Raw genomic sequence first — 24147 nt, 5'->3', positions numbered from 1 at the left:
TCGTTCAGCCCACGAGGGGGTTCGGGATGGGCTCCAAGCCAGAACAGGGGCTTTGGATCAGACAAGCCCTGGGCATAAAGCCCACTTTGATCACTTGTGAGCCTCACTGAAATTTAATTTCCTCATTTCTGAAATGGCCATAATAATAGAAGCAAGGGTAGTTGTGCACATCAAGTGAGCTAAGTACAAAGGCCCCCATAAATGCCTGGTGAATAAATTAATACACAAACTGACTCCGTAGAAAGTTCTGCAACAAACAGCAGGCTGTAAGGAAACACTGGAATTCCTTGTGTGTTCTGACCACGCTCATTCTCCCCCCCTGACTTTTGCTCGTTTGCTTCCCTCTAGATCTTGCTGCGGCTAAGATCCTTAGCTCTTGCCACGTGGACTTTATTTCATGATTCTTGGCCTCGCTCGGGACTCCCGCTCTCCCCCAAGCTTGCTCTCCAAGAGTCCTTTCGCTGAGTTGGAAACTTCTTTCTCTCTTGCACAACTTCTCTGATTCTGCAGCTGTGACGCCCCACCTGGCAGGGAGCTCTGCTGTGGAGACAGAGCTGGCTTGGGGGCCTCAGCCAGGAACACAGAGACCTCACTGCCTTGGCCTGGCAGGGCACACCTTCTCCGTTTCTAGTCAGTGCACAAGAGAGGGCCTGCGTCATTCCAAAGCCAACATTTTTCAGGCGTTGGACAATTTGATGGTGGAGTTCATTCCCCCCTCCCATCTGGCCTGGCTTATTGTGATCTGTCGAGTGGGGCCAGAAGGACTGCCAGATTGGGTAATTTTCTCAGAAAAGAGCTATAAAGATGAGAGTTTCAGATGTGCTTTCGGCATGAATCATATGTTGCAGGCACCAAGGCCAAAGTGAAGCACATGTCCACCCATGGGGGCCAGGCAAAACAAGGCCCAGGTTAGGTGTGCCATCCTTGGGGCTTCACATGTCAGAGGAGAGTTGTGCACCTGTGATTTTGGGGGGCTTATGTTAGGTATTTCCCCTAACCCTTTAGATGGAATTCATAGTAGTGTTTATTCAACCAGGAGTTATTAAGCTTTGAACTGATAGATGTGGTCCCTGCAGCCTAGCTGGGAAGATAGACATGTACAGTGACCATTGCTGTGCTGAGGGAAGGTGCGGAAAAGGCCCTCGATCCAGGCTTGGTAGAGGCGGTGGGGAAGGGGGTGACAGGTGTCAGGGAAACCTTGCCAGCGGGACTTATCATGCAGCCAGGGTCTAAGGGATGAGTGTAAATTAATTCGTTGCAGAAGGGAGATAAAGAGCAATCCAGGAGGAGGATATAATATGTGCTGAGGCCTGGAGGCGAGAGAGGGCGACTTGTTTGGGGAACAAGTGTAATTTCTCTGTGCGACTGGGATATAGGTAATGACGGGGTGGGGACGAGTGAGAGATGAGGGATCTCACTCCCTACTTTCCCCTCCTCCCTGTACCCCAGCTCATATCCAGGTAAGGTTTGCATGAGCACAATGTGCCTCAGACTTTGTGTCGAGTGAGAAATTCCTTACTATCGTAGATTGCTCAAGTTCTGGGGGGACTTTGAAAGCCCCCCCATTCAAGCCCATGTTGCTTGGTTCTGTCACTCATCCTCTGTTCATGCCTCTGTTTACCCTGGTGGTCTGAGCCCATTTATTCCTTCCTCATTCACGGTGCAACTCTTGAGCACTGATGTGACTTCGAATGACATTTTAAGAAATTTGAATGTTAACCTCAAGTCCGTCAAACGACATCAGGTGTCTAAAGGAAGGACAGAGTCCGTTGAGAGGAATAAGTTGTTCATATGAGAGAAAATGGACTGGAGATGGGTAGCTCAGGGGCAAAGAAACTATCTGGAGAGCAATGTCAATAGCCCAAGGTAGAGAAAATGACCATATGAACCAGAGCATTGAGCAGAAGATGAGCAGGAAGGAGGATTCTGGACAGATTTCTAAAGAGTGGTGTATGATAACCTTATCAGACCCACTCGCTGCTTGCTTCTTCATTAATCAGGGTAGTGGCTCCCCTCCTTGGCCACACATTAGAATCTCCTAGAGGAAAAACAGGCCCAGGCTTTATTTCAGGTGGAATGAATTAAAATTATTGAGGGTAGGGCCCTAGTTTCCAGATGATTCTACTGTGTTGCCACCACTAAAAATGATCATCCTAGGGAGAGTCCTCCAGGCTCTTGGCTCTTTGGAGAGTCCCCCAGTCCTTGGCTCTTTGGACTGGGAGCCATGTGACTTCTCGGAAATCAACCAGGAAGAAGTGCACTGTTATATGGACAAATAGGTTGAGTATGTTGATAGATACCAGACAGAGTTGTCTGTACTTAGAATTGTTATCTAATTTATCATCCAGACTGGGACACATTTAACTGGATATAACACTGGTCTGCAAGTGCAGGCTGGGATTGCGACGCTAAACAAAGACAAATGGCAGCTCCGTCTACATTCTGTCATGAGCTCCACTCCTCCACTTCTCTCTAGAATGTTCCCCCAAACACGCTTTCACTCCATCACTCACAAAAACTTTTCTTGTCCAGATCACCAGTTTCTACATTGTTGAAACTGATGGTCAGTTGTGTGTCCACACGTTATTTCGCCCAACAATTGAAATGCTATCATGGTGTTGACATGTCCTGAATTTATGTTTCCGGCTCTGACTTCTTCAGTGAAATCCAGAGCGTTCTTCTTAACTCTCAATTTAACATCTCAGCTGGATGATAAAAATGTCAGATGTTAGTTTCCCATGGCTGAACTCCCGAATCCCCCCCTCAATTCTCACATAAGATCAATTTCTTCTGTAGCCTTACACAATAAGATACCACTGCACACTCATTAGAATGGTTAGTACTATCAAAAAACCAAAACCAAAACAGAAAACAGCAAGTGTTGGCAAGGATGTGGGAAAAAAGGAACACTTGTACGTTATGGGTAGGAATGTAAATTGATACACCCTCTACAGAAGACAGTGTGGAAGTTCCTCAAAAAAATGATACGTAGAATTACCATATAAGCCAGCAATTCCTCTTCTGGGTACAGATACAAAGGAAACGAAATCAGGTTCTTGAAGAGATATCTGCACCTCCACGTTCATTGCAGTGTTATTCACAGTAGCCAAGGCATAGAGACCACCTACATGTCCATCTACAGATGAATGGAGAAAGATGTGATATATCTATTAAATATACATGTTCATACAGCATGGAATATTATTCAGCCACGAGAAAGAATGAAATTCTGCCGTTTGTGGCAACACGGATGGGCTTTGATGGCATTATGCTAAGTGGCTGCCAGGGCCTGGGGATGGGGGAAATGGGGAGATGTTGGTGAAAGCGTCCAAAGTTTCAGGTACAGGATGAGAAAGTTCTGGGGATCCAGTGTACATCCCGGCAACTGTAGTTAACAGTACCGTATCAGATACGTGAAAGTCGCTGAGAGGGTAGATCCCCGATGTTCTCCCGATACACAAAAGTAATTATGGGAGGTGATGGAGGTGTTAAGTGATCCGATCATGGCAATCTTCTCGATAGGTAATGTGTACTAAATCATCCTGTTGTACACCGTAAACTTACACGATGTTATATGACAATTACATCTCAATAAAACTGGAAAAAAACTCCCTTCTATCTAGTTGATCAGGCCAAAAATCATACTGCCTTCTCCGTATGTCCTCTACTTCCACATTTAGCTTGTCTTCAAGGGCTTTCGAAACACCTCCAGAATTTGTCCACCTCTTATCCACGATAGCCAGCACTCCGTCCTGAAACTCCATTATTTCTTATCGAGAGTATTGCACCAATGGGTCCCTGTCTGATTCTGTTTCTGTTCCCCTCCTGCCTCCTCCAACACTGCATCTAAATTACATTTTTAAATTTTTTTTTTCAACGTTTTTTATTTTTATTTTTTTATTTTTGGGACAGAGAGAGACAGAGCATGAACTGGGGAGGGGCAGAGAGAGAGGGAGACACAGAATCGGAAACAGGCTCCAGGCTCCGAGCCATCAGCCCAGAGCCTGACGCGGGGCTCGAACTCACGGACCGCGAGATCGTGACCTGGCTGAAGTCGGATGCTTAACCGACTGCGCCACCCAGGCGCCCCTAAATTACATTTTTAAAGCACATGCCAGTTGATCTCTTTTTGTTGTTCAAAACCTTCCAGTGGCTTCCCATCTCACACAGAGGGAAGGTCCTTAAGGCACCTTGCAGCCTCTGCACACTCTCATACCCATCATATCTTGTCTGCTCCCACTGTCCCCCAAAGTACACAGTGTTGTAGCCACACTGGCCTTAGCCTTGATCCTTAAACATGTCACTCTGGGGCAGATGATCGTTTGTTTAATTTTTAATGTTTATTTTTATTTATTTTTTAAATTTATTTTTAGAGAGAATGGGAGCAGGGGAGGGGCAGAGAGAAAGGGAGACGCAGGATCCAAAGCAGGCTCCAGGCTCTGAGCTGTCAGCACAGAGCCCAACGTGGGGCTCGAACCCATGAACTGTGAGATCATGACCTGAGCCAAAGTCAGATGCTCAGCCGACCGAGCCACCCAGGTGCCCCGATGATGGTTTTCTCTCACCTGGATTGTTGGCATTCCTGTTGCATCTGGTGGTGTGAATGTTCCCTCTGCCTGGGATGCCCCATACTCCGGCATCCGCCTCCTCACTCTTTTATTTCGAGTCTTTGTTCCAAAGTCACCTTTTATTAGAGACCTTGCTGGAACCCCTGCCCTGCAGCATGCCATGTATTCTCTGTCCCCCTTTGTGCTTTATGTTTCTCCATAGTATTTTCACCACTTGATGTACTTCATATTATACTTATTTATTGTTTGTCTCCTATTCACTTAAATATAAGCACCGTCAAGGCAAGGATTTTTTTTTTTTTTTTTGTATTCCCAGTGCCTAGAAAAGTGGCTAAAATATGGTGAGTGTTCAGTAAATATTCAATGCATAAATAAGCTATCAGAGTTGGAGAGAAGGCTGCAGTCTGGTTTTTGAGAGGACGATATCAATGCTTTCCTAGTGACCCACTACCGGAAGCAAGGGACGGTAGAAATGGATGTCCTGTGCAGATGCTTTGGGACGTGTAATCCAGCAGACATTTACTGAGCACTTAAACCATGTCAGGAGCAGCTTCTGGGCTGCTTGTAACCTAGCAGAGCTCATAAGCTGCTGAAAGATATGTAGATATAAACTATGACATTAAGAAGAATGACTTCTGGAGTGCCTGGGTGGCTCAGTCGGTTAAGCATCCAACTTTTGATTTCAGCTCGGGTCATGATCTCACAGTTCTTGGGTTCGAGCCCCATGTTGGGCTCTTCACTGACAGTATGGAGTTTGCTAGGGATTCTCTCTCTTCCTATCTCTGCTCCTCCCTGACTCATGCTCTGTCTCTGTCTCTTTCTTTCTCAAAATAAGTAAGATAAAAAAAAAGAAGAATGACTTCTGCACATCAAGTAAGTGGAAGCATGTGGAGTGGAAGCAGAACGGAGGAGAGATGCATCCAGGGGAGGAAGGATGGCTCACCAGGGAAGCTTCCACAGAGAAGAGGGCATTGGAGTTACATTGGAATCAGATGAGAGCTTCGGCAGAGGGAAGATGAAGGACAGGATGTGTGTAGAAGTCGGCAAGAGCAGGGTGTGTTTGGTCAGTGGGGAGGAGGTCATCGTGACTGCTTTGTGAAGTGATTTAGAGGGGATACAGATACAGACAGATGGTAGAAAGCCGGGTCTTTTGTGGGGAGAGGGTGGCGCCATGCTGGAGAATTTGGCTATTTTTCCTTAGGGAGTCCATTGCATTTTGGAGACGTTAAGTGACGTGTTGTAAGCTGACTTTATAGCACAATAACTCAGCCTGTCAAGTTGAAGAGAGCAGAAGTTTTGAGACCAGTTAGGAGACTATTTCCCGGATACGACATCATGGGCTGAAGAAGAGACGCCTTCTTGCCTACTGTCTTCATCCTTCACCTACCGCAGTCTTGACCTAAACCCAACACTTGTAGGGGACATTTCAACCCCTCCTCTCCCCGTCCATTTATGCCCCCTTGATCTGTTTCTTTGTTCATTCCATTAGTTTGTATGTGTTGACTCAGCATCTGCTCTCTCCTGGGACTGTGCCAAGTGTGCTGAGAACACAGTGATGAATAACGTGGACATCGATGATGTCAAGGGCAAAGAAGGAAAGGAATAGAGGGATGCAAGGAAGTAACCAGGAGTGGGCCAGGGGAAGGGAGAAGAACAGGACTATCCCAGACAGAAGGGACATGTGTAAACGCACTGCAGGGAGAAGCATTCTGTGGGTCTCCTTTGCCAGAATGGGAGCACTGCATCTTTATGGCCCTGCAGAGCACCTGGGCATAATAAGTGCTTAGGAAATATTAGTTTAATGAACGAATGAAGGCATGAGCTAAGTGCATGTATGATTGGCTATTTGACAAGACGCCCCAGACCTAAGTCCAATGTGGCTTCATTCCAGTGTGCCTTGTATTTAAGTGAATTAATGATCTGGGTAATAGCAAGCGGTCACTCCTATTTGTGGTTACAATCTGGGAGTAGAGGGGAAAAACATCTTGTATGTGCGTGTGTGTAACAGAATTCTAGAGGTACTTTGTTGACTGTAACACTCGTAATTCATGCTCTTTTACTGCTGATTCATTTTTCCTGGAAATCTGAGAATAAGAGCAGATCTGAGCTGAAAAAGGCTTTAGAGATCAGGTGCCCCATCGCTTTGTTTTCTTCTGAGACCTAAACACATTCAGTACCTTGTCTGTGGTACTTGCAAAGCTGGTTACATAAAAATGGTTGGAGCAGGGATACTGGAGGTAAGAAGAAGTTGTCAAAGCCTGAACAATAGTTTTTAATTCTCAAAAGGCAGAGAAAGAATTCTAAAGAGGATGGACGAGAAGGGTTGGTGGTGATAAATGCCAAAAACCAACGCAAAAAAGACAAGTTCTGGATTTGGGTCTAAAAAAAGGAACTAAAAGGAGCTATTTTTTTCAGATATGGCCTTTCTGCTTCTGAGGAATAATAGAAAACCCACATCCATCTAGCTTTCTTTAGAGCGCTATAAAGATTTTACCTAGGAATTTTCATGAAAAGCTTTGCTTTTTCTCCAAGACCGCCTGGTGATTATTTTGCCAGCAGAGCGACCCCTACAGTCAGCAGTCTGTTTTGTTCTTTTATCTTTGTGCTGTGTGGTGTTGGATCTAAGGAATCTTTCCCTGATTCAAGGTCACAAAGGTTTTCTCCTCTTTACTTCTAGAAATTTTATAGTTTCAGGTGGCACATTTAGGTATGTGGTTCATTTAGAGCGGATCCTTGTTTATGACACAAAGTAGGGACTCAAGAATGTTTTGTTCTGTTTTGTTTGCTCATGCATATCTAATTCTAGCACCATTTGTTGAAAAGACGGCTCTTGACCAAATACCCTTTGCACTTGTATTGAAAATCATATAATTGTTTGTGTCCTTATACCTTTGGACTCTATTCTGTACCGTCGGTCTATGTGTCTGTCTTTGTGCCAACATCACTGTTTTGGTTAATGTAAATTTATAAGTCTTGAAATCGGATAGTGGAAGTCCTCCAACTTTGTTCTGCCGTTTAAAACTTGTTTTTGGTTAATCTTTGCATTTTCATATGAATTTTAGAATCAGTTTGTCAATTTACCTAAAAAATCTTGCTGGGATTCTGATTGGGATCGTGCTGAGTGAGTCTGTCCATTAATCTGGGGAGAATTGACGTCTTCATACTGAGCCATCTGCCTTAACGATTGTGGTAATCTCTTTATTTGGGTCTCCTTTAACATCGCTCAGCAGTGTTTTACAGATTTCAGTATGCAGGTATTTCACAGCTTTTTCAGATTCATCCCTAAAAATTTTATGTTTTTGATGCTGTTGGAAGTGTTATCTTTTTATGATTTTAATTTCTGATATTTCATTGCGAGTATATAGAAATACTATTGATCTTTGTATTATTGATCTTGTACCCTACATCTTTGCTAAAGTCACTCATTTCTAGTAGCTTTTCTTTGGTAAAGTCTATAGGATTTTCTACATAGATGATGGTGTCATCTGTGAATAAAGTCAATTTTACTCCCTTTCTAATCTTAATGTCTTTTATGCCTTTTTTGTCTGAAAACTCTTTCAAGGCAGTCAGCTGGGAAATTGTGGGACTCAATTTGTTTATTTCTCACATCTCTTGAAAACCTATGTGTATATATATATATATATGTATATATATATGTACACACATATATGTATATATGTGTGTACATATATATATATGAAAACCATATATGTACATGTGAAACATATACTACGTATGAAAACATATGGATGAGAATAAATCCAGTGTCTCTTACTCCATGTTGACCCAAAGCAGAAATTCTCCCCACTTGGATTTGAGATAAAGACAAGAGATGAGATTTTAAAAAATAATCATCAGACCCTTGAGCCAGGTCATAGAGCTCAAGGAGCTCTTTGAGCCCATTGCACTTAATTTCTCATGGGAGCAGACTACCTGTGAAGAGCTACTGTTACTAAGGGGGCAGCAGGTGCCAACGGATCCAAATTAGTTTCAAGGTCAGTAGTGACGGTGACAAAAACAGTTCCTTATGTGTGGGTAGCCCTTCATGGTTTATCAAATACTTCTGCATTTGTGAGCTCATTTGGCTTGGCTCTCATGGCCTCATGGGAAACTAACGAGGGGAGATTATCCCTATTTATTGGTAAGGACATGGAAGCTCAGAGAAGTGAAATTACTTTTTCAAGGACATAGAGTTAAGGAGAGGAGACCTGGGGCTGCTATTTGAACCCAGCGCTGTCCACCTACTTGTCCCACTCTTAAAAAAAATGTATTTATTATGGAGAATTTCAAATTCCTAAAGTAGCCAGAAGTGTGTGATGAATGCCCGTGTACTCACTATGTAACTTTCACAGTTGTAACCTCGTGGGCATTCTTGCTTCATTTGTACCCTCATCCACTTATTCCCCCTCTGTAAGACAAATCTCAGCTATAGTATCATTTCCCAGGTAAATAGTTTCATAGGTATTCTAAAAGCTAAGGAGTCTTTTAAGAAGATGTAATACTAATACCAGCTCACACCTAAAATTAGCTTTAATCCCTTCATGTCATCAATTACCCAGTTTATAAGTTTCCAGTTGTCTCATAATGTCGTACTTTTTTAGTTTATTTGAATTCAGATAAGTCCCACACATTGTTACTGGTTTCTCTTAATGTATGTGTTTCTTTTCAACCTCTTTTTATCCCCTTGTAGTGTATTTATTGAAAAACGAGATTATTTTCCTATAGTGTTTCCCAGTCTGGATTTTGCTGATTGCACTTTTGTAGTATAGTTTAACATGTTCCTTTTTGTTTTGTCATTCCTGAAAATTAGAAGTTGTACCGGGGCGCCTGGGTGGCGCAGTCGGTTAAGCGTCCGACTTCAGCCAGGTCACGATCTCGCGGTCCGTGAGTTCGAGCCCCGCGTCAGGCTCTGGGCTGATGGCTCGGAGCCTGGAGCCTGTTTCCGATTCTGTGTCTCCCTCTCTCTCTGCCCCTCCCCCGTTCATGCTCTGTCTCTCTCTGTCCCAAAAATAAATAAAAAAAAAAAGTTGAAAAAAAAAATTAAAAAAAAAAAAAAAAAGAAGTTGTACCTAGAAGCTTGATCAGACTTAGGGTCAATTTTTTTTTTATTTTGGCAAGAGAACTTCACAGCTGATATAGTGGTCCTCCTCAGGGTCACATCATATCGAGTTATCTTGTTTTCTTCCTTCCTTTCTTTTTTTAACATTTATTTATTTTTGAGAGACAGAGACAGAGCATGAGCAGGGGAGGGGCAGAGAGAGAGGGAGATACAGAATCCAAGGCAGGCTCCAGGCTCTTCTGAGCTGTCAGCGTAGAGCCCAATGTGGGACTTGAACCCACAGACTGTGAGATCGTGACCTGAGCCAAAGTCAGATGCCTAACTGACTGAGCCACGCAGGCATCCCTAGTTGTCTTGGGTTTTGTGATGTTAGCAGCTACTATACTTAAAACCTGCATCTACTAATTCATTTTAGGTTGGAAAATGAGGATATTCTTTTTTTTTAATATTTATTTATTTTGAGAGAGAGTGAGAGACAGCAAGCAAGAGCGGGGGAGGGGCAGAGAAAGAGGGAGAGAGAGAATCCTAAGAAGGCTCTATGCTGTCAGCAGAGAGCTTGATGTGGCGCTCCATCCCATGAACTGTGAAATCATGACCTGAGCCAAAATCAAGAGTCGGACACTTAATTGACTGAGTCACCCAGGCACCCCTGGAAAATGATGATATTCTATCATCTGTCTGGGATTCTTTCCTTTATATTCTCATACACTTTTCTTAACTAATAGAGAATCAAAATGTGAAAACTTAACCCAGATCATCTTGAGACCAGTTAAGTAATACAAATACAAATATTAGGACAAAAAATAAATTCTCTTCCATCTGTATGACCTAATACTTCACTTTTTATGAAGAGCCTGTAATTATATCAACTTACCTGCCTGTAAATAACCCCAGGGGCAGGACACATGTGTGTTAGATTGATACAAAAATGGCTTCCAATGAATCGTGCCTCACTGTGATCAGGTCCCTTTTTGTAATTTGACTTTGCCTTCCTCTAATCAAATAGTGGATTCTCTTTGCTCAACTCATGATTCTTGACTGACTGTATAACTTGCTTTGCCCAGTAGAATATGGAGGAAGTGACGCTCTGGGAAGGTATGCTTTGAGAGTCCATATGGTTTCTACTTTTGTGGTTGTACAATGCCATGCCAGGAGAAAAGCTCCCCCCACCCCACCACCTGCCCTGTCGAGCTCCTTATGTCTGAAAGACCCTGTACAAAGAAAGGGACTCAGAGACTTAGTTGTATTACTTGGGCCGAGGTCCCAACTGACCCACCAGCTGAATGCTGCCCTATGAGTGGGCTCACACTACTTGAGTGCATCTGTCTAACCAATGCACATAATGGTGATCAACAAGGTCTTGATGTTTTAAGTCACTACATTTAGGGTGATTTGTTGTATGGGAAAGGCTAATGAAATGGGGGGTATGGTATCCACATTTTACTGAGAAAGCTAAAGCCCAGGTAGAGAAGATATCCCAATTAGAAGGCTATAGAACTAGGTTAGAATTTAGGATTTCTGACTTTCAGGCCAGTGTTCTTGCCATCTCTGTGGTTCTGTCTTTGCCAAATTTACTAGCTATCTTAATCTAAACTCCCTATTATCCTAAAGTAACCCCTGAGGTTGAGCTTCCTGACACCTCCAGAAACCCTGTAAATTGAGCTGTGTTTAATAACTTAGCTATTAGCCAGGGCTTTAGAAATTCCCTTAAGGGAAATAGAAACTGAAAATCTTTAGTGAAGTTTTAGCCTTAGCTATATTTTTAATTCCTGTCGTTACTTAGTCTTTGGGGAAAGAAACTTGAAAATTCTCAAATTGGGGTGAATATGGAGAAGACCTGCCATATGCATAGGGTTAAGGGCTTTTAAAAGTACCCAAGCCTAACAACCACTTTTTGTGTAAGCCAAGTAGGTGTTGACTGATTCTATCAATTTGTAAGTCCAAACAACTTCCAGATGGTTCCAATAATAGGAAATGTATCTTACATTTGATTAGTGCCTTTTGGTTTACAAAGCAGTTTCACATCTGTGTCCTTATTCTAACCCCACAATGGACCTTGTGAGGAAGTGGGCAAAAGGTTATTGGTTCCATTTTCTAGATGAGAAAACTGAGTCCTAGAAAGGGGAAGTGACTTGCACAAAGCCAATGTCTAAGCAAGCAGAAGAGCCACGATTTAAACCAAATCTGATTCCATAGTCAATGATTTCACCACTCCACCACCTTTACTCTTGTCACAGCGTTTCTTTAGAATATCATCCATCCATATCCATTTTAATAACAACAATGAAAAGAGCAACTATGATGTGGCAAGTATAGATACGGACTCAAAAAGAAGGAGCTCACAGTCTGGCAGGGCAATAGATATAGAGACATATACAATAAATAATAATAATAATAAATGTTGATCAAGTGCTCTGTGTCTAATCTTGTTCTAGAAGTCTTACGTATCTTCCTGAATTCTGAAAACAATCTTGTATGGTCCATGCTGTATTGTCCTCATTGAATAGGTAAGGCAGCTGAAGCATAATCACGTTTGAACTAATTTCTTTTTCTTTTTTTTTTTTTTAAAGCTTATTTACTTTGGGAGAGAGAGGAGGGGAGGGGCGGGAGGAGGGAAGGGACGGAGAGAGAGGGAAGAGACAGAATCCTAAGCAAGCTCCATGCTGCCAGTGCAGAGCCTGACCTGGGGTTCGAACCCATGAACCATGAGCTCATGACTTGAGCCCGAGCCAAGAGTCAGATGCTCAACCGACTGAGCCACCCGGGTGCCCCTTAAGGAACTTCTCAAAGAAGCACAACTTCCAAGTGGTAGAACTGGGATGGTACCTTCCAGAGTGGAGGTCTACAGAGGGTGAGGAGAAGCACGAGGGAGAGATTCCTGGTGTTCCAGAAAAATCCCAGGAAGACTTCGCTGAAGACAATCTGCATGAACTGGGACCTGAAGGACCTTGGGTCTGTCCGGAGGCATGGACAATGTGATGAGTAGGTGGTGTTAGGGAATGGCATGGCCATGGACCCATGAGCAGTTCACCGTGGTGAAGCTTCGTATGAAAGCATTCGCACAGGGAGATAGATACACACACCACAACCGCATGGACAGTTGCACCTCAGGAGCTGATAGTGTGGTAGGCGGTGTGGGTGTTTATCATTCCCTTTGACCTCAACCCCATGGAACTGGGACGAGGAGCGCCAGGCTAATCTGCTTGTCTGGCTCATTTGCCTGTATCTGCGTCTTTTTGCCAGCTCTCATTTGCGATGTTTACTCCAGTTTCATGCCGGTCCACACCCTATGGGCCACTTCTCAGTATCAGGGCTAATTATCATGATTATTGAGAGTTTTACTTAGCATAATTACCGTCAACATGCATTTTGATTAATAGTCATTAACAGTAATTTCTTAGATTCATTATTATAGCTGGGATTTAATTATTTAATTAATACAACAATTAATAATAACTTGTATTTATATGGGGCTTGATAGTTTGCAAAGTGGTTTCAAATACAGAGTCCCGTTTGATCCTCCCCGAAACTCCAGGAGGTAGGCAGGGTGTGGGTTGTTGCCCTCGTTTTATAGACAAGGAGGCTTAGGTGAGACAGTGAGGACTTGTTGGTTTCCTGCCTCCCCGTCTGGGTCTCTTTCTTTCTCTGCCTGCAGCGTCTCAGAGTTTCACCCAGGGTGATATTTGAGCCAAATCTTAGGGGATGGGTAGCAGTGAGCCAGCAGGCAAAGAAAGTGGGGGTGGGGGGGAGAGAAATCGCGAAGACAGTGCTGGTGTAGAAAGAACACGGTCCATTCAGAGAACTGCCAGTATTTCATAACATCCGCAGGGCAGAGTGGAGAGCATCTGGGAGTCAGGTGAACCTGGGTTTGGGTCTCTGTTCTGCCGCCTGGGTGATCTTGGGCAGCTTCCTGAGCTTCCTGAATCTCGGTGTAAAAAAAGGTATAAAAATACCTCACAGCTTTCCGAGAATTTGTGCAAAAGTGCTACAGAGAATCAGGCATGTCTTAGACCCTCAATAAAAGACAGCAATGTAGTATCATTGCCCTGATGACAGGGTAGGCTGGATTCTGATGGTGTGGTGGTGCAATGTGATGATTCCAGGAGGATACATACAAATCAAATTGTGGAGAACACCAGCAATCTGGGCTTTGTTATCTAGTGAATAGGGAGTCGCAGGAAGGTGCTCAGCAGGGCTGAGATGGTTGGATCTTTGTTTTAAGAAGCTCATTCTGGCACCAGTGTGGAGGTGAGGGGCTGCTTAGGAGCCTGTTTAAACAGAGGTGGGAAGGTCTGTGCTTAGGTATGACAAGAGTAGAGAAGAGGACGCAGACTGGAGACCATCCAGGTGATGGACCTGGCTGAGGGTGTGATTACATGTGTGGGTTCAGGAGCCACAGGATTATGCCACGGTCCCCCATTTGGGCAAATTTGTGGCCAGTGGGCCATCAACAGAATGTTGGCTTTCAGAGACTTCCCGTTAGAGCCTTGCAGGCATTTCCTAAGGACGGGGATTATTCCACAGAGCCTTAATTCCTTACAGGACTGCCATCTGAGACATTGCAGCAGGGCAGAACTTGTTGACCAAATGAAAGAAAACTTTCATTTTCTTTGTTAATCAGTACTTCACAGCATGAGAAAGTTCAGCAGAAACCAATTATAATTCGATATCCCTGAAGCGGGTGAAATGAAAAAATAAGCAGAAACCAGGTGGTGTCAGCACAGAATGAATCCAGAGGAGCAATGTTTATGTCTGTTTTGAAAAAAGCAAGAAGAGCCCAACATTTGGATCCAGGATCAATTAACTCTATTTCTGTTTCCTGAGTTAAATTCTGTCGACATAGAGTTCTAAAATATATATATATAATAAAAAAATATATATATTTAAAATATATATGATATATAAGATATAATATATGATATATAAAATAAAAATATATAAAATATAAATTATATATATTTTATATATATATATATATATATATATATATATATATATGGCCTAAAACATTTGGGTCTGCCTATTGGCTCTTCACAAACACACTCGTATTTCAAAGCACAGGTTTGCTTTAAATAGAGAAAGTTTGAAAATCATGGCATACTGGAATGATAAGATATAAAATGATGATAATAGCTCACTTTTGTTAAAATGGAGTTCTTTCCTAAGCAACTCCCTTTCAGACCCACTTAATCTTGCGATCATAGAAGTAGGCAAGCACAAATTATTACTCTCACTTTGCACATGATAAAATGGAGGCACAGAGATTAGGAGTCTTGTCCAAGGCCACACAGCTTGACAGTGGCATAGGTGGATCCCAGGACTTCTGGATTATGAACACCTCACTTTAGTTTCAAGGAGGCCAATGCATAAGGCATCAGTCACAGGCAGTAGAGGGTAATTAAGTGTGGGAGTTGAGTGCAGGACTTTGGAGTCGTTTCAGGATTTGAATGCGACCCCTACCACTTACTAGCTGTGGGACTTTGGGAAAATCAGTGGGCCTCCCTTAGCCTCGGTTTCCTTATACGTAAATTGGAGGTCACTACTTCTCATGGTTGTTGTGGGAATCAAATGAGGTGAAGATAGAACAATGTGCCTTCTCATCTCAGACCTTGCCATGTGTTATATCTCCCATAAATGATAAATGTTGTTATTAATTTAGTAGGTACTCTTTGGAGTGGCTTCTTGATTCATAGAGAGTTTCAGAGAATAACCCCCCAGTGCACAACCGTGAACCCCCAGTAGCCATGTTTCTGATCCTAGTTGCAGCTGATTGATTCCTGGGTGGACATTTGATGCACCCTGGGCCAATCAGAGATCTTTCCTTGAGTTTAAAAATTGAAACAGCAGGTCCCTCTGTAGTGCTAGAGGCCCCACAACCATGGATAACCAAACTCCTGCTGCAGAGAGGAAGAACTATGGTGGGTGGTAAGACAGAGTAAAGCCCATGGGTAGAAAGTTAGACAAGAGGGACAGAGGGCTCTGGGGAGTCTGTTTGTTCCTGAGGCCCCAGTGGCTTCCTGACCCTCTTATGCCCTAGTGCTAAACATTTCCTTACTTCCTCAATCCTGGCATACCTACCATCCATCATTTACCTAAGCTAGTTGAATTTAGATTCTTGTCGTTTACAGATAAGTGTCCTGACTAATGCCATTATTGTTTGCCAGTCTTAATCACCCACTTGGGTAACATTCTGGTCAGATTAGAAAGCCCTTGAAAATAGAGTCACAAGGCAGATCCAGAGGTCAGCACGGAAGAATGTAGCATGAATGCTGGCTCCCTGTCTGTTTCCTATATGACCTTGGCCAGATGACTTCGTCTTCTGGTGCCTCAGTTTCTTTATCCACAGAATGGAGTTCTGCCTGAAAGTATCTGGCACTTAGCAGGTGCTCAATAAACATTAGCTCCCTTTCCAATTCCTTTTCCCTTTCCCATTTCTCTTCCCTTGCATGATGCTGGCGTCGGCCCTGTTAATACGAGAACAAATCAACTCTGAGCTGTGAGTTTGCCATCAGAATGATGTTCCCCAGTAGGATCATTATTCACTACCAGTGCCACTTCCTGGAACATCCCCACCCCCATCTTGGCCCTTCCTTTGTTCTCTTGGTCCCATGACACATGCTAGCACTTGCAGTTTCCCAAGAGTGTCACATGCTGTCTTGTTTCTGGCTCTCTGTGTGTGCTGTTTCTCCATATGTATCATCAAACAATCCCTCATCTGGTGGATCCTGGTGCATTCCTCAATTCTCAGCCTAGGTATCACTCCCCCTTAGGCAGATGAACTACCGTCCTTTCCATTTCCACAAGTGTGGTGTCCTTTCTGATCAAGCACTGAGTCACGTTTTCTTGTAGTTGCCTGCTTTACTTGTCCCTTTCTCTCCTTTTTGGTACCAGTTTCCCCCAGCTCTTCTCCCCCTGCCCCAACTATGACCCCAATCTTGCCTACTTATCACTCCTTCAGGGACTCTTTCTCTGACTTTAATGACAAGGTGTGTTCCTTTGTGTCCCCATTTCATCCACCCGTGGTTCCATGTCCTGCTTCTCATGGCACCCAGCACAGTGTGAGAGTCTTTTGTGAAGGTCTGTCTCTGCTTTTCGCTCACCTCTTTAGCATCAGCACCTCTCACAATGTTGTCCCTTGTGTATATTCATTGACTAACCTGCAGAATGAAACAATCTCTAAACTCTCTGGACCTAGCATAACACCTGCTGCACAAAAGGTGCTTGCCTGCTAAAGAGTGGTCGTATGTTTTAACCAGTGGAACCTGGGTTCCACTGGTGAGCATGGAACCATCCACTGGGACCTAGCACAAAATAGTGGCAAAAATGATAATCCCAACTGACTGCTGGATTGATGATTTGAGGTTGATGTGGAAATTGTAGAGCTTTGGGGGATCAGAGTTCTGGGTAGAGATCCTGGCGTGGCCACTTACTCTCCCTATCTGAACTTAGGCAATCAGCTAAGTCTTTCTGAGACTCCGTTTCTTCATCTGTGCAGTGGCATAGAGGATTGTGAAGAGGATAAGACTCTGTATGTAAAGTGCTCTTTGCAGAGCAAGCAGTCAGTTGTGGCTGTTATAACCTGGATAGTTCCTACCTACACGTGGCCAGTTTGGCCTTGACATCTGGATAACCTTCTTTATTTTTCACTCCGTTTGGCATGGACTGGTGGAGCTCCCTAACGAGCAGGCCATTTTTCCATCAAGCTCAGCCACGGATTTTCCATGAAAAACTTTTTACTGAACTGGAACCACTTTGGCTGTAGGCACCAACGGTCAACATGTCCCCATGGAAAGAAGCTGAGCTGGAAATTCTTTATACTCTGAGTATCTGGAATGAAGGGGGATCCAAATGATTAAAGTCTCCCGAACCCCACGAGCTGTAAAAGTAAGTTGTAAAAGAGAGAATGGTTCATTATGGCTTTTATTACTCCGACTTCCATGAGGGATGTAGGGGCTACATCCAGGCCACCAACTGTGTCCAGGATTTTACTGTTGGGTAAGCCTCAGATGGTCCCACTATGGCCAAGAACAGGTTCTTAGAATTCAGAAGCAGTGCTGAGGCTTCCTTAGGCCTAGACAAGACTGGAAGAGATCGTCGGTGCCACTTAAAGTTGGTCAGATACCAGGCGGAGACATTATACGTCGTACCTCTGTCTCTTTGCCTGTGCTGTTTGTTTCTTTTCCAAGAACACGGTCCCCAGCTCACCCACATCCTAGACTCTTGCACTTATGTATGGCAGGCAGCGTATCGGTGGTCAACAAAAAGAGCGTGGGGGTAGGGATTAGACTGATGCGGGTTTGAATTCGGACTCTGTCATCTGCCAGCTGTGTGGGCCAGTGACGCCCCTAAACCTGTTCTGTCTCTTAAAAAAAATGGCTAGTCATGATACCCACCAAAGAGGGATGTTGTGAAGATGAACGTGACAGTGCACGTACTGTGCCTAGCACATTGTAATGCTAATACACGATAGCAACTTCTACTTATTCTTTGAGTCTCAGCTCAAGCTCTCTTTCTTCTTTGTTTTATATCCCCATCGCTTCTTGGCCAGCTCCCCATGTGACTATTTACCGCACTGGATGGTGACGGTCCCAATTCTACAATGCAGGCCTTATTCACCAGGCGCTTAGGATATGTTTTGATACTGACCACCTCCTTCTGTGATTTTGACTGCTCTTCCCCCCACCCCCACTCCCAACCGCCTTCTCGTGACTTCTCTCCCCATTTATAAAATGAGGCTCTTGGGCTGCGATCTGTTACTTGATTCTCCATGATCTTTTACGCTTTCAGGCCTTCTCAAAACTTGAACCAAATTACAAAGGGAAGCCGACTAGCCTCCTTCCCAAATCCCCCAAATATCTTTCCTTCTGGAATATTTATTATTTATACACCACTGAGCCTAGGTCGGCCGTTTCTCAAAAGAGCTGCACAAAGTGAATTCTCCTACTGGGGGCAGGGTTGTGGGGGGCGGGGAACAAACAGCTGATTGAAAGGGATTTCACGCCTGAATGCTCTCATTCTGCTCACGCCTGGACATCAGGGCTGCTACCTTTCTGTACATTATCAAGGGAACTGGGGTTTGTCACTTGCACCAGACCCTGGCCTCTCCCAGAGAACCTCCAGAGAAGGCCTCAGCGGTTACCGTAGAAACGTCTTCCTTCCTGGATGCAGACCCATGAAGGCTCAGGCGGCCCCAGCCCAAGAGGGGCCTTGTTTAAACAGGAAAGAGCAGACAGTTTAATGGGTAGCTTTGCAGCTCCGATTCCTACACAGTTTACAGTAGTTGGAACAATAAAACTCATAATGAAGGTTTCTTTCTTTTACAGCTAACTTTTTTGTTTGTTTTGTTGTTGTTGTTGTTTTTCCTTTTCTTCGGTTTGTCTCTTTTTTTTTTTTCTCGAACACTAGCTGATGGTAAGCAGGGAGGATTTTAATGTTTCCTTCAATTTTAATTACTGGGGAAGTGACATTAAAGAAGCACAGTGTTGTATGGACATTTATCTCATTTGTTCTTTATGGTATTTCTCTGACATGTGTAATTATGGTAGGAAGACTAAATCAGAGAACTTTGTTGCCCACGCAGGGACACATGGCCGCTGGTGAGAAGTAGAACTGTTAAATGAATAACCACAAAAGAATACATTCCGGTTTCATTAATAAATTATGAATTAAATGTGGACTTCCCCATAGGTAAGTAGCCTTTGTAATTTGATCCCCAAGGAAGGGTAACCTCTAGCTTGCAGGTGTATTAATGAGTTATTACTAATGCAAGGAAATAGTCAGCGAAGACCATTATTGAACTCTTTTGGGGGGAACTTTGTCCTTGGTTGCCTTTGGAGACTTGAGACCTCACAATTTGTCAAGAAACACAGTCTGCCTGGTTGCAATCTTCTTTGGTTATAGTCATTAAACACCCCTTGTATATCAGATGCTTTTACCATGCTCTCTCTCTGTTTTTTTTGAAACTTTATTTATTTTGAGAGAAAGAGAGAGAGGGAGAGGGAGAAAGAGAGCGAGTGCCTTGCTGTCAGGGCAGAGCCCAAGGTGGGGCTCGAATCTGTGAGCTGTGAGATATGACCTGAGCTGAAGTCAAGAGGCAGATGCTCAACTGACCAAGCCACCCGGGAGCCCCTACCCATACCGTCTTATTTTATGCTAGTAATAACCCTATCGGGTAGATCCTACTATTTCCATTTTACTGATTCAGTAAATAGAGTCACAGAACAGCAAAATAATTTGTTCACAAATCAAATTCAATTCTCTCTGGTAACCAAGCTCCGTGCTTTGCTGGTTCTTCTACTGTGTCTCCTCAGAGGAAATTCTTATGAGAAAAGTGAAGATCGATTGTCTCAAGGTAGAGGCATCTGTCTAACTCTCAGAAGCAGGTGATCTGTTATAAATTTAGCCTGAGCTATAAGAAGTATTTCTGCAATTCTGAAAAGGAACGGGATTACTGGAGTATCCAGTGGGCACTCTGGTTGGAGACTGAACTCTTTCACATTTATGGAACAGGGAAACAGTAACCTTCTGAAAGGCAGTTATTACCCTGGGAAGGTCCTGGGGAAGAGCGGGCAACTGCGGAGAGTTATGAAGTGTGAGAAATGCCCCAAGCCAGTCGGGCAGGTCTTTTTAAAAGCCAGTGGAGAGTTTTATCAGGCCAAGGGGAGCTTTAATTGATGGAGTCTCTCTTATACGCAGGACAGTTACTGTCCTTTAATGTGCTTATTAAACCAAGAGCAAGAAAATTACCGTATGTGTGTGTTTGTGTGTGTGTGTGTGTGTGTGTGTGTGTGTGTGTGTGTGTGTGTGTATGTCTGAAGAGGGATGAGTAGAGGCTCGGTGGCTGGACGGGACCTGCTGATGTATTCCACATGTCCAGAACCCATAGTGAATGCCAATCTCTAGCACTATTAAATGAGCGAATGAGTGAATGAACTAATGAACAAACAACGTAGGAAGGGAAGTGGCAGATCCCAAGCTGTGGGAATGCCACAAGTTCCTGCTCTGTGCCCGGTCTCCAGGTGAGGCCTGTTAGCAAGCATCCAAGCTCCCTTTGCCGTGCCATCACCGTGTCGTTGCACAAGCCTTGTCCTCTGTTGCGGATGCCCTCTCTAATTCTCCTCCCCAGACCTTAGTCACATGGCATGTGCTTCTTTTCCTTCTACAATCGCTTGCCTCTCCATTTGCCTACTTTGTTGTATATACCTCGCTGAGAGCACTGTGCTCTCTGTTTGTTCCTTTATGTGTCCTAATTTACACTAGAGTGTGAACTCCTAGAAGGGAGAGACCAGAGCTTTTATGTCTTTAGTGCTTGGTGTGTTTTCTTGCATACAGGAGGATTTGTAAAGGAATGGATGAATGAACCAATGAATGGATGCACTAGACACACCCTCTTACTTCAACCTGATGGCCTAGGCTAAAAACTGAAAGGCTCTGTGGTTCCCCCGGGGAATATTAGCACGGGGCTCAGAGAACTGGGTTCAGGTCTCACATTTGCCACCAGCTTGCTGGCTGACTTTGGGGAAGTCAGTTGCCATCTCTGAGCCTCTCAGTCCCCGTGGGTTATCCCCATGAAAGGGTTGACCTAGATAATGCTCAGTACTGGTCTCACCTCTTAGATTCTAGAACTTAAGGTTTTAGCAAGAGTCTCTGTAGATTTAGAAGCCATCTCCCCACCCAAGTTCTTGCTCTTGAGGCCACATCTTTGAAACTGTATTTTGCAGAGTTCTGGTTCTATAAAATGTTACTAGATCTTCTGCAAAAAAGGAATCATAGCACTTGAAAAGGGTGGGGAAGCAAAGTTAAGGACATGACCTTACTGCAGTTGTTGTTGTTGTTGTTGTTGTTGTTGTTGTTGTTGTTGTTGTTTTTCACTTGATCTAAAACGGGCACTGGGACACCAGAAGACAGACATATCAATTAACTAGACATGTTGCAGTCGTTTGTACCCTGTGGAACAAGTCCTCTGTAGGGAAAGCTCTGTGCAGGCTGTATAAGAGGTCCCTCCACCGCCGCGATTCTAGGAACTCCCGCTTTTGATTCAGGCTTGGGTTGGCATCTCTTTCTAAAAGGAAGCTGTTAGTAATGAAGGACTGTGGGGTTTCAGGGGAGGTATCAGGGGGGTCGGGGAGGCAGCATCAAGATGCTGGGCTGGTTGGGTGGGGGACCCAACTCAGCTGTTCTTTTCTGTACTGAATCAATCAATGGGGAGGGGGAAGCAGGATTTGATATTGTGACTGAAGAAACCCCTTACTTACAGGAAGAACAAGAGGACCTAGGAACATGGGCAGGAAGTGGGACAAGGAGGATAAGTGGGACAAGGAGTGACTTTTGAACAGTCACTACATCCTGCACCTCCGTGAATCTCACAGTAAGTCTGAGAGGCTGGTGTTGCTTTACCTACTATTTTACAGCTGGGATGACCAAGGCACACAGAGGTTCGAAAACATGCCCAAGGTCACCCAAATAGTAGGTGGCAGACCTACAATTTGAACTTGGGTCGTTTGGTCCCGACACTTTAATTCTCCCTGTGGAACATGGCTGCCAAAACAGAGCCCTTGTTTGTGTTGTGTTGGTCATGATTTTGTTAGTCATTGCTTATCTGTCCTACGGACAACAACTGTGAACCTCATTGTTCCTCGTATGTAAAATACGGATGATTCTTTTGTTTCACGAAATCGTTGGGAGGATAAAATGAACACACGTTCTTCCTTATGTTTTTCTTGCCCTCTCGGTTCTTTAAATGGAGGTACTGAAAAAAAGCTGAATATGTCATTTGTTTTTATGTAACAGTGTCAGTCCTAAGCATGTTAATGTTTAATGTAATTTACAGTTCCCATGACTGCCCATGAATATTGAGAGAATATACACACATTGCTGGTTTTATTAAAATACATAAGTCAAGTAGATGGTAATCAAACGTAAAAATCACCCTGCTCCATATTTGAATAGGTTATAAGCACAAGTAACAAACCTTGTATTTTTATTTGTGGTATAAATAAAATTTATGAGAAAAAAAATTGCTCACAGGGACCAATACTGTATATATTCATTTTTAGCTGCCCCTACTGGTAAAGACTGTGAATGGAAGAAATTCCTGACTGTAGTATTTACTACGTGCATAGCCTTGTGATTACTTCAGGTAAAATAACTCTTGTATTTCCTGAGTAAAACTCGCAGAAATCCAATTGACTTAACACTTTCTTGTTTTGCTTTTTGTGGCGGGGGTGGGGGTGGGGGGTGCGGAGCTTGGGGGCAGAGATTCACCTGACCTCAAAGTGGAGGTAATTGTTGGGGTTTTAGAGTTCCACTTTTTAGTGGAAATGAAGAAGCGGATGGGAAGAGAATGGACGTGAGAATCCTTTATGTGCTGTCGGATGGCAGTGTGCACTGTTATTAGTGTTTACCACTGTTTAGAGCAGGAGAAGGTAGGCTGGATGTCAGGGCCAGATGTGAATCTCATTTCACACTTCTCCTGTTCTTTGTATAGTCGCAGGAGGGTCCCCTCCTCTATGTAGGCCTTCACTATGTAGGCTTGCCCCATGTTTTCCCCAGCTGTGGGAGGATCGTGTGTCTCATTCACGGATTCCCTCCCCGACCACAGCACGTTCTTCTGATTCGGACGCAGACATCTCGTGGGCAGGGGTTATGGCGCGTGAACTCTCTCTGTGCTCCCAGGGTGTGGCGTGGGGCCTAGTCTACGGTAATGTTGGGAGTAGTAACAACTAGCATTTCCTGAGTGATTAAAAGTCACTCTTCTTAAGCCTGTCCCACGGAGTAGCTCATTTGATCTTCATCATGCTTCTATGAAGGAGATGCTGATATAATTCCCATTTTATGGTTAAAGAAACCAAGACAACATTCCATTAAGGGACTCATCCAAGAGTCCCCAGAGAGTGGAGGTCAGGCATGAGACGCACGCAGCGTGGGTCCGGTGCCCATGTTCTTAGTGACTGTATAATACTGTAGCCGGTGGGATGTTCTGGAGGCAGATGTGGGGATAGAGCTGGGGATGTGGGCTCTTAGAGATCAGCACCTGTGAGCAAGCAGGATGGGGCAGAGGGAGAAGTCTAACTGAGTGGGCCCATGAGGAGGGCTGGAAGGGGTATTGCTCATGAGAGTTGATCTGGCCTGTGCTAACATGGCTGGGATTTATATCCCCACTTTGCCTGATCTTCTGGACATGGGCTGCCCTGGGGAAAGCAGTGACCACAGGCAAAGCAGCTCCTTCCAGCTAATGTGGACCCTGGTGTTGCTGGCAGCTGGGGCCTGTGTGTTCGTCACATCCTCCGCAGCGGCTCAGAAAGTCTCTCCTTTCTGGATGGCCCATGTCCATGTCAACCATAAATGATAGATGGCCTCTCAGAGGAAATAGAATAAACATTTGCTAAATTAACAGAATATTTATTAATTATAGTGACTATAATAATGGTTATACCTTATTAAGCAGTAATTATGTACCATATAAAGATGGCTACAATTTATTGAGTCATTAATCATCATTAGAATACGCTGAAGTTAATA

This window comes from Panthera tigris, chromosome C1, assembly GCF_018350195.1.
Source record: "Panthera tigris isolate Pti1 chromosome C1, P.tigris_Pti1_mat1.1, whole genome shotgun sequence".
Classification (NCBI taxonomy): Eukaryota; Metazoa; Chordata; class Mammalia; order Carnivora; family Felidae; genus Panthera; species Panthera tigris.
Note: the sequence above shows the minus strand (reverse complement) of the source record.